We start from the raw sequence: 9,247 nt of genomic DNA, 5'->3' as shown, positions 1-9,247 counted from the left end.
CTTAAGCCTCAATTAGTTTCTCTAATGCAACAGAATTGCAAGTTCCATGGACTTCCATTGGAAGATCCTCATCAGTTCTTAGCTGAATTCTTGCAAATCTGTGACACTGTCAAGACTAATGGGGTTGACCCTGAGGTCTACAGACTTATGCTATTCCCTTTTGCTGTAAGAGACAGAGCTAGGACATGGTTGGACTCACAACCTAAAGAAACTCTAGACTCATGGGAAAAGCTAGTCAATGCCTTCTTGGCAAAGTTCTTTCCACCTCAAAAATTGAGTAAGCTTAGAGTGGAAGTCCAAACCTTCAGACAGAAGGATGGAGAATCCCTCTATGAAGCTTGGGAAAGATACAAACAATTAATCAGAAAATGTCCTTCTGACATGCTTTCTGAATGGAGCATCATAGGTATTTTCTATGATGGTCTCTCTGAACTATCCAAGATGTCTTTGGATAGCTCTGCTGGAGGATCTCTTCATCTAAAGAAGACGCCTACAGAAGCTCAAGAGCTAATTGAAATGGTTGCAAATAACCAATTCATGTACACTTCTGAAAGAAATCTTGTGAACAATGGGATTAATCAGAAGAAAGGAGTTCTTGAGATTGATACTCTGAATGCCATTTTGGCTCAGAACAAGATATTGACTCAACAAGTCAATTTGATTTCTCAAAGTCTGTCTGGAATGCAAAATGCACCAAGCAGTACTAAGGATGCTTCATCTGAAGAAGAAGCCTATGATCCTGAGAACCCTTCAATGGAAGAGGTGAATTACCTAGGAGAACCCTATGGAAACACCTATAATTCTTCATGGAGAAATCATCCAAATTTCTCATGGAAGAATCAAGAGAGACCTCAACAAGGTTTCAACAACAATAATGGTGGAAGAAACAGGTTTAGCAATGGCAAGCCTTTTCCATCATCTTCTCAGCAACAGACAGAGAATTCTAAGCAGAACCCCTCTGACTTAGCAACCATGGTCTCTGATCTAATCAAAACCACTCAAAGTTTCATGACTGAAACAAGGTCCTCCATTAGAAATTTGGAGGCACAAGTGGGACAGCTGAGCAAGAAAGTTACTGAACTCCCTCCAAGTACTCTTCCAAGCAACACAGAAGAAAATCCAAAAGGAAAGTGCAAGGCCATCAACATGGCCGAATTTGGAGAGGAAGGAGAGAAAGTGAACGCCACTGAGGAAGACCTCAGTGGGCGTGCACTGACCTCCACTGAGTTCCCAAATGAGGAACCATGGGAATCTGAGGCTCAAAATGAGACCATAGAGATTCCATTGGATCTACTTCTGCCATTCATGAGCTCTGATGAGTATTCTTCCTCTGAAGAGGATGAGTATGTCACTGAAGAGCAAGTTGCTAAATACCTTGGAGCAATCATGAAGCTAAATGACAAGTTATTTGGAAATGAGACTTGGGAGAACGAACCTCCTTTGCTCACCAAAGAACTGGATGACTTGTCTAGGCAGAAATTACCTCAAAAGAGACAAGATCCTGGGAAGTTTTCAATACCTTGTACCATAGGCACCATGACCTTCAAGAAGGCTCTGTGTGACTTAGGGTCAAGTGTAAACCTCATGCCTCTCTCTGTAATGGAGAAGCTAGGGATCTTTGAGGTACAAGCTGCAAGAATCTCACTAGAGATGGCAGACAACTCAAGAAAACAAGCTCATGGACTTGTAGAGGATGTTCTGGTGAAGATTGAGGACCATTACATCCCTACTGATTTCATAGTCCTAGAGACAGGGAAGTGCATGGATGAATCCATCATCCTTGGCAGACCCTTCCTAGCCACAGCAAAGGCTGTGATTGATGTTGATGGAGGTGAACTGATCATTCAAGTGAATGAAGAATCCTTTGTGTTTAAGGCTCAAGGATACCCCTCTGTCACCATGGAGAAGAAGCATGAAGAGCTTCTCTCAAATCAGAGTCAAACAGAGCCCCCACAGTCAAACTCTAAGTTTGGTGTTGGGAGGCCACAACCAAACTCTAAGTTTGGTGTTGAACCCCCACATTCAAACTCTAAGTTTGGTGTTGGGAGGTTCCAACATTGCTCTGAGTATCTGTGAGGCTCCATGAGAGCCCTCTGTCAAGCTACTGACATTAAAGAAGCGCTTGTTGGGAGGCAACCCAATGTTATATTTTATCTATTTTCTTTTGTTATTTTATTTTTTTTAGGTTGATGATCATAAGAAGTCACAAAATCAATTGAAAAAGCAAAAACAGAATGAAAAACAGGAAGAAAAACAGCACACCCTGAAGGAAGAACCTACTGGCGTTTAAACGCCAGTAAGGCTAGCAGTTGGGCGTTTAACGCCCAGTCTGGCACCATTCTGGGCGTTTAACGCCAGAAAGGGGCACCAGACTGGCGTTAAACGCCAGAAAAGGGCAAGAACCTGGCGTTAAACGCCAGGAATGGGCACCAGCCCAGCGTTTAATGCCAGAAATGGCTCAAAACGTGATTTTGCATGCCAATTGGTGCAGGGATGACTTTTCCTTGACACCTCAGGATCTGTGGACCCCACAGGATCCCCACCAACCCCACCACTCTCTCTTCTTCTTCACCCATTCACCAATCACCTCAATACCTCTTCCCCAAACACCCTTCACCTATCAAATCCCATCTTTCTCTTCACCACTCACATCCATCCTTCATAAAACCCCACCTACCTCACCATTCAAATTCAAACCACTTTCCCACCCAAACCCACCCTCACTTGCCGAACCCTACCCCTCCCCCACTCCTATATAAACCCTTCTTCACCCCTTCATTTTCACACAACCTAACCACCACTTCTCCCCCTCCTTGGCCAAACACAAAGCCACTCCCTTCTTCCTCATTTCTTCTTCTTCTACTCTCTTCTTTCTTCTTTTGCTCGAGGACGAGCAAACATTTTAAGTTTGGTGTGGTAAAAGCGTTGCTTTTTCGTTTTTCCATAACCATTTATGGCATCTAAGGCCGGAGAAACCTCTAGAAAGAGGAAAGGGAAGGCAAAAGCTTCCACCTCCGAGTCATGGGAGATGGATAGATTCATCTCAAGGGTGCATCAAGACCACTTCTATGAAGTTGTGGCCTTGAAGAAGGTGATCCCCGAGGTCCCTTTTTCACTAAAAAAGGGTGAATATCCGGAGATCCGACATGAGATCCGAAGAAGAGGTTGGGAAGTCCTTACCAACCCCATTCAACAAGTCGGAATCTTGATGGTTCAAGAGTTCTATGCCAATGCATGGATCACCAAGAACCATGATCAAAGTGTGAACCCGGATCCAAAGAATTGGCTTACTATGGTTCGGGGGAAATACTTGGATTTCAGTCCGGAAAATGTAAGGTTAGCATTCAACTTGCCCATGATGCAAGGAGATGAACATCCTTACACTAGAAGGGTCAACTTTGATCAAAGGTTGGACCAAGTCCTCACAGTCATATGTGAAGAGGGCGCACAATGGAAGAGAGATTCAAGAGGGAAGCCGGTTCAATTGAGAAGGCATGACCTCAAACCCGTGGCTAGAGGATGGTTGGAGTTTATCCAACGCTCAATCATTCCCACTAGCAACCGGTCCGAAGTTACTCTAGACCGGGCCATCATGATCCATAGCATCATGATTGGAGAAGAAGTGGAAGTTCATGAGGTTATAGCCCAAGAACTCTATAGGGTGGCGGACAAGTCCTCTACCTTAGCAAGGTTAGCCTTTCCTCATCTCATTTGTCACCTCTGTTATTCAGTTGGAGTTGACATAGAGGGAGACATCCCCATTGATGAGGACAAGCCCATCACTAAGAAAAGGATGGAGCAAACAAGAGACCCCTCTCATCATGAGATCCCTGAGATACCTCAAGGGATGCACTTTCCTCCACAAGACTATTGGGAGCAACTAAACACCTCCCTAGGAGAATTGAGTTCCAACATGGGACAACTAAGGGTGGAGCACCAAGAACACTCCATTCTCCTCCATGAAATTAGAGAAGATCAAAGAATCATGAGAGAGGAGCAACAAAGACAAGGAAGAGACATTGAGGAGCTCAAGCACTCCATAAGACCTTCAAGAGGAAGAACAAGCCGCCATCACTAAGGTGGACCCGTTCTTTAATCTCCTCGTTCTTTAATTTTCTGTTTTTCGAATTTTAGTGCTTTATGTTTGTCCATGTTTGTGTCTTATGATCATTAGTATCTTAGTGTCTATGCCTTAAAGTTATGAATGTCCTATGAATCCATCACCTTTCTTAAATAAACATTGTTCTTAATCGAAAAAGATAAGAATTGCATGAATTTTGAATTTTATAACAGTTTAATTATCATGATGTGGTGGCAATACTTTTGTTCTCTGAATGTATGCTTGAACAGTGCATATGTCTTTTGAATTTGTGGTTCATGAATGTTGGCTCTTAAAAGAATGATGAAAAAGGAGACATGTTACTGAGGATCTGAAAAATAATAAAAATGATTCTTGAAGCAAGAAAAAGCAATGAAAAAAAAAACGAAAAAAAAAGAAGAAAAAAAGAGAAAAAGAAAAAGAAAAAAAAGAAAGAAAGCTGTGATCCAAGGCAAAAAGAGTGTGCTTAAGAACCCTGGACACCTCTAATTGGGGACTCTAGCAAAGCTGAGTCACAATCTGAAAAGGATCACCCAATTATGTGTCTGTGGCATGTATGTATCCGGTGGTAATACTGGAAGACAGAGTGCTTTGGGCCACGGCCAAGACTCAATAAGTAGCTGTGTTCAAGAATCATCATACTTAACTAGGAGAATCAATAACACTATCTGGATTCTGAGTTCCTAAAGAAGCCAATCATTCTGAATTTCAAAGGATAGAGTGAGATGCCAAAACTGTTCAGAGGCAAAAAGCTAAAAGCCCCGCTCATCTAATTAATACTGATCTTCACAGATGTTTTTGGAATTCATTGCATATTCTCTTCTTTTTATCTTATTTGATTTTCAGTTGCTTGAGGACAAGCAACAATTTAAGTTTGGTGTTGTGATGAGCGGATAATTTGTACGCTTTTTGGCATTGTTTTTAGTATGTTTTTGGTAGTTTTAGTTGAGTTCTTAGTATATTTTTATTAGTTTTTAGTTAAAATTCACTTTTCTGGACTTTACTATGAGTTTGTGTGTTTTTCTGTGATTTCAGGTATTTTCTGGCTGAAATTGAGGGATCTGAGCAAAAATCTGATTCAGAGACTGAAAAGGACTGCAGATGCTGTTGGATTATGACCTCCCTGCACTCGAAGTGGATTTTCTGGAGCTACAGAAGCCCAATTGGCGCGCTCTCAATGACGTTGGAAAGTAGACATCCTGGGCTTTCTAGCAATATATGATAGTCCATACTTTGCCCAAGATTTGATGGCCCAAACCGGCGTTCAAAGTCACCCATAGAATTCCCAGCGTTAAACGCCGGAACTGGCACCTAAATGGGAGTTAAACGCCCAAACTGGCATAAAAGCTGGCGTTTAACTCCAAGGAGAGTCTCTACACGAAAATGCTTCATTGCTCAGCCCAAGCACACACCAAGTGGGCCCGGAAGTGGATTTTTATGTCATTTACTCATCTCTGTACACCCTAGGCTACTAGTTTTCTATATATAGAACATTTTACTATTGTATTTCAATCATCTTGGTAGCTATCTTTGAGTTTCATGCTATCTTAGATCATTTGGGAGGCTGGCCATTCGGCCATGCCTAGACCTTGTTCTTATGTATTTTCAACGGTGGAGTTTCTACACACCATAGATTAAGGTGTGGAGCTCTGCTGTACCTCGAGTATTAATGCAATTACTATTGTTCTTCTATTCAATTCCGCTTGTTCTTTGTCCAAGATATTCATTTGCACTCAATAACTTGACAAATGTGATGATTATGTGACACTCATCATCATTCTCACTTATGAACAAGTGACTGACAACCACTCTGTTCTACAAGCAAACAAGGCTCTAGTGTTTATCTCTTGGATTCCTGATACACGATGCATGGTTGATCGCCTGACAACCGAGTGCTCGCCTGACAAACGAGCCAGCCATTCCGTGAGATCAGAGTCTTCGTGGTATAGGCGAGAACTGATGGCGGCATTCAAGAGAATCCGGAAGGTCTAACCTTGTCTGTGGTATTCTGAGTAGGATTCAATGATTGAATGACTGTGACATGCTTCAAACTCCTAGCAGGCGGGGCGTTAGTGACAGACGCAAAAGAATCACTGGATTCTATTCCGGCCTGACCGAGAACCGACAGCTGATTAGCCATATGCTGTGACAGAGCATAGGAACATTTTCACTGAGAGGATGGGAGGTAGCCACTGACAACGGTGAAACCCTTGCATAAGCTTGCCATGAAAAGGAATAAGAAGGATTGGATGAAGACAGTAGGAAAGCAGAGAGACGGAAGGGAAAGCATCTTCATACACATACCTGAAGCTCTCGCCAATGAATTACATAAGTATCTCTATCTTTATCTTTATGTTTTATTCATCATCTATACCCATTTGAGTCTGCCTGACTAAGATTTACAAGGTGACCATAGCTTGCTTCATACCAACAATCTCCGTGGGATCGACCCTTACTCGCGTAAGGTTTATTACTTGGACGACCCAGTGCACTTGCTGGTTAGTTGTGCGAAGTTGTAGTGATCACAATTTCGCGCACCACTTGCCTGTGGGCCCCTTGCTTAAGCCAGACGCTTTCGAGCTTATAACATCAACGGATTTAAATTTAGAACCATGTCAATGGAGGAAGGGATGAAAACACAGAATAGCGGGATTTATGTCACTTCGGCTACGATGAGTTATGCAAGCAAAAGGGATGTCAATGTTGCCGTTGGCGGTGTCTCGTATTATGGGAGATTAGTAGACATCATCGAGCTAAATTACAGTGGTCAATTCACTGTAGTCTTGTTCAAGTGTCTTTGGGCAGACACCGCGTCTGGTAAAGGCATACGACAAGATGTTTTGGGCCACACTTGTGTCAATTTTGCCACTCCGATTCACACCGATGATCAAGAAAACGATGAGCCATACATCCTAGCATCTAAGGTGCGTTTTGTGTTCTACGTGAAGGATGAGGTGGACAACGGATGGAGTGTAGTAGTCCATGTGAAGCCAAGAAATTTGTTTGACATGGGCGAAGATTATGAACATTGTGAGGTCGACTTTCATCCCCAATTCTGTATGACTAGCTTGCTTGAATTTAATTGTTAAATTTCAAGTAAAAGGAATAAATAGCTAAAGAGGACTAAATTTAATTGTTAAATTTGAAGTAAAAGGAAAAAAAATTAAAAAATCTGCTGATATTTAAATTTATTATTATTATTATTATTATTATTATTATTATTATTATTATTATTATTATTAACCCCTATTATTATTATTATTATTATTATTATTATTATTATTATTATTATTATTATTATTATTATAAAATTTAAAATATCAACCCAACAATTTAGTTTCTTTAATATTTTTATTTTTCAAATGCCTCATGCTATAATCATTTCGGTTATTATACTTCTTATTTGGCAAAATATACTCATTGGCAATATGTTATTATTATTAATTCTGGCTAAAAGGAGAAATTAGGGATTTGGGTTTTTCACAATTTCAAACACCCGCGAGATTTGAGTACTCCTCTTATATATGAAATACCCCAGCGTCCGCGGCAGCAGCTTCCTCTGCTTCTGAATCCTTATACACCCCAGCCCTACCTCGAAGACATTGAACTAAGGTGCCCCCTAGCCAATAGAAGCTCTCACATCTCGCGCTCCAACGAGAACTGCTCAGCTTGCGTCGCATTCTGGGCCTCTAAAAGCTGCCGGTCGCTCAGGTGTCTCCGCCCGCGTGGTCATCTTCGGGTCGAGATTACTGTTGGCCCATCCTCTCTGCTCCGGTAACCATCCCTCTTTCTTTCAATAAAATGGGTGATGTTAAAATGTTATTACAGTAGGTGCTCTTATTGTGAATGAAATTTGTATTGTTACTGCAGAAATTAGCTTTCATCCCTCGCGAAATTGAGTTAAGCTCTCTTGTCCCAGCCTAGTCAGCAACAATCAACATAGTAAGTAATGGAGAAAACTTTGTTTTTCCATTCTCATATGCCAAATTTCAAATTTATTTTACCCCATGAAATTTAGCAGCAATATGGTTTTCTTCTTTGGTTGAATTTCTTGAGGGACTTAACAACTCTCCTATAACTGTTTTAAGTTATAAGGAAATCATCATAAAACCTTAGGTTAACTCCAAGAATTTTGAGCATGATGTTTGATATATAGTTGCTTGCTGAGTCGGTTGTGTTCTTCACTTCTTCCTCAATTATAGGTTCGATAATAATTTTTATTATTGAAACAAACTTGTAAATCATTTTAATTTTATAGTTTTATATCCTACAGAATTTATATATAATTCATAGCTTGAAGTCCACTCTTTGTATTTAGTAATTTGGGTTGAAGCGTTTGTATCACTGAAATGCAAATAGCACTTTAAAAGGAGTAGTTTGATGCAGAAGTAGAAAATGTTATGACGACGAATAGGAAATGAAAAGTTGGAAAAGGAGGAGAGGGATCGAGGAGTTGGTGTATCGGAGGGAGATACTGGAGTAGATTTGGTAGTTTAAATTGCACTAGTCTTTTAGAAGTAAAATTGATTTATTAGTATAAATGCATTTAATTCAGGAACAATGAAAGGTTGTAGTTGGATGTTATCCACGTTTGCAGTCACCAGCATGGCCATTAAGCATAGTTTTGTCTTATTTTCACCCAAAACATTGCAAGAGTTGGTCAATCATTGAGTTGTATATTCTTAAATGTGTCAACTTTAGTTTTGATTTTGATATGATATGCACATTATTGCTGGATCATAGATTATTGTTTGCAAATTATTTAATGTTGCACTATATGTCAACCCAGCATTTAGAAAGGAATCTTTTGGAACACCAATAGGCATTAAATGGATAACAAAAATCAAGTAATATAAGATGAGTGTATCAATTCACGCCATTGAATAGAATAGTTAAATGAAGAAATCATTAAAATGCAAAAACCAATATGTATCTTCTAGTATCTTATACAAAAATAACTCTAAGAACAACTAAACTTTATCATATCAAGTGTGTTTGTGTTTAGAATAAATCAACATAGCTGGATTGTAATTCTTTCATTTTTGGGCACTGAAGTGTTAAATTGTGCTAACCCTTGCCGTTGCATTTGCAATTTATGATGTGATGAGGTTAATATCTATGCTTTTTTTAATCATCTTCTACACATAA

General features: G+C 40.2%; 1 non-coding gene across 1 annotated transcript; it reads right to left on the bottom strand.

Moving 5' to 3' along the window:
* Window positions 1-279: 279 nt before the first annotated feature.
* Window positions 280-387, bottom strand: LOC130955655 (small nucleolar RNA R71). The gene has a single exon (XR_009076837.1). It is a non-coding gene; the product is annotated as a small nucleolar RNA R71 (small nucleolar RNA).
* Window positions 388-9,247: the final 8,860 nt, after the last annotated feature.

Source organism: Arachis stenosperma, chromosome 1 (genome assembly GCF_014773155.1).
Source record: "Arachis stenosperma cultivar V10309 chromosome 1, arast.V10309.gnm1.PFL2, whole genome shotgun sequence".
Lineage (NCBI taxonomy): Eukaryota > Viridiplantae > Streptophyta > Magnoliopsida > Fabales > Fabaceae > Arachis > Arachis stenosperma.
This window is presented reverse-complemented; position numbering and strand designations above follow the sequence as displayed.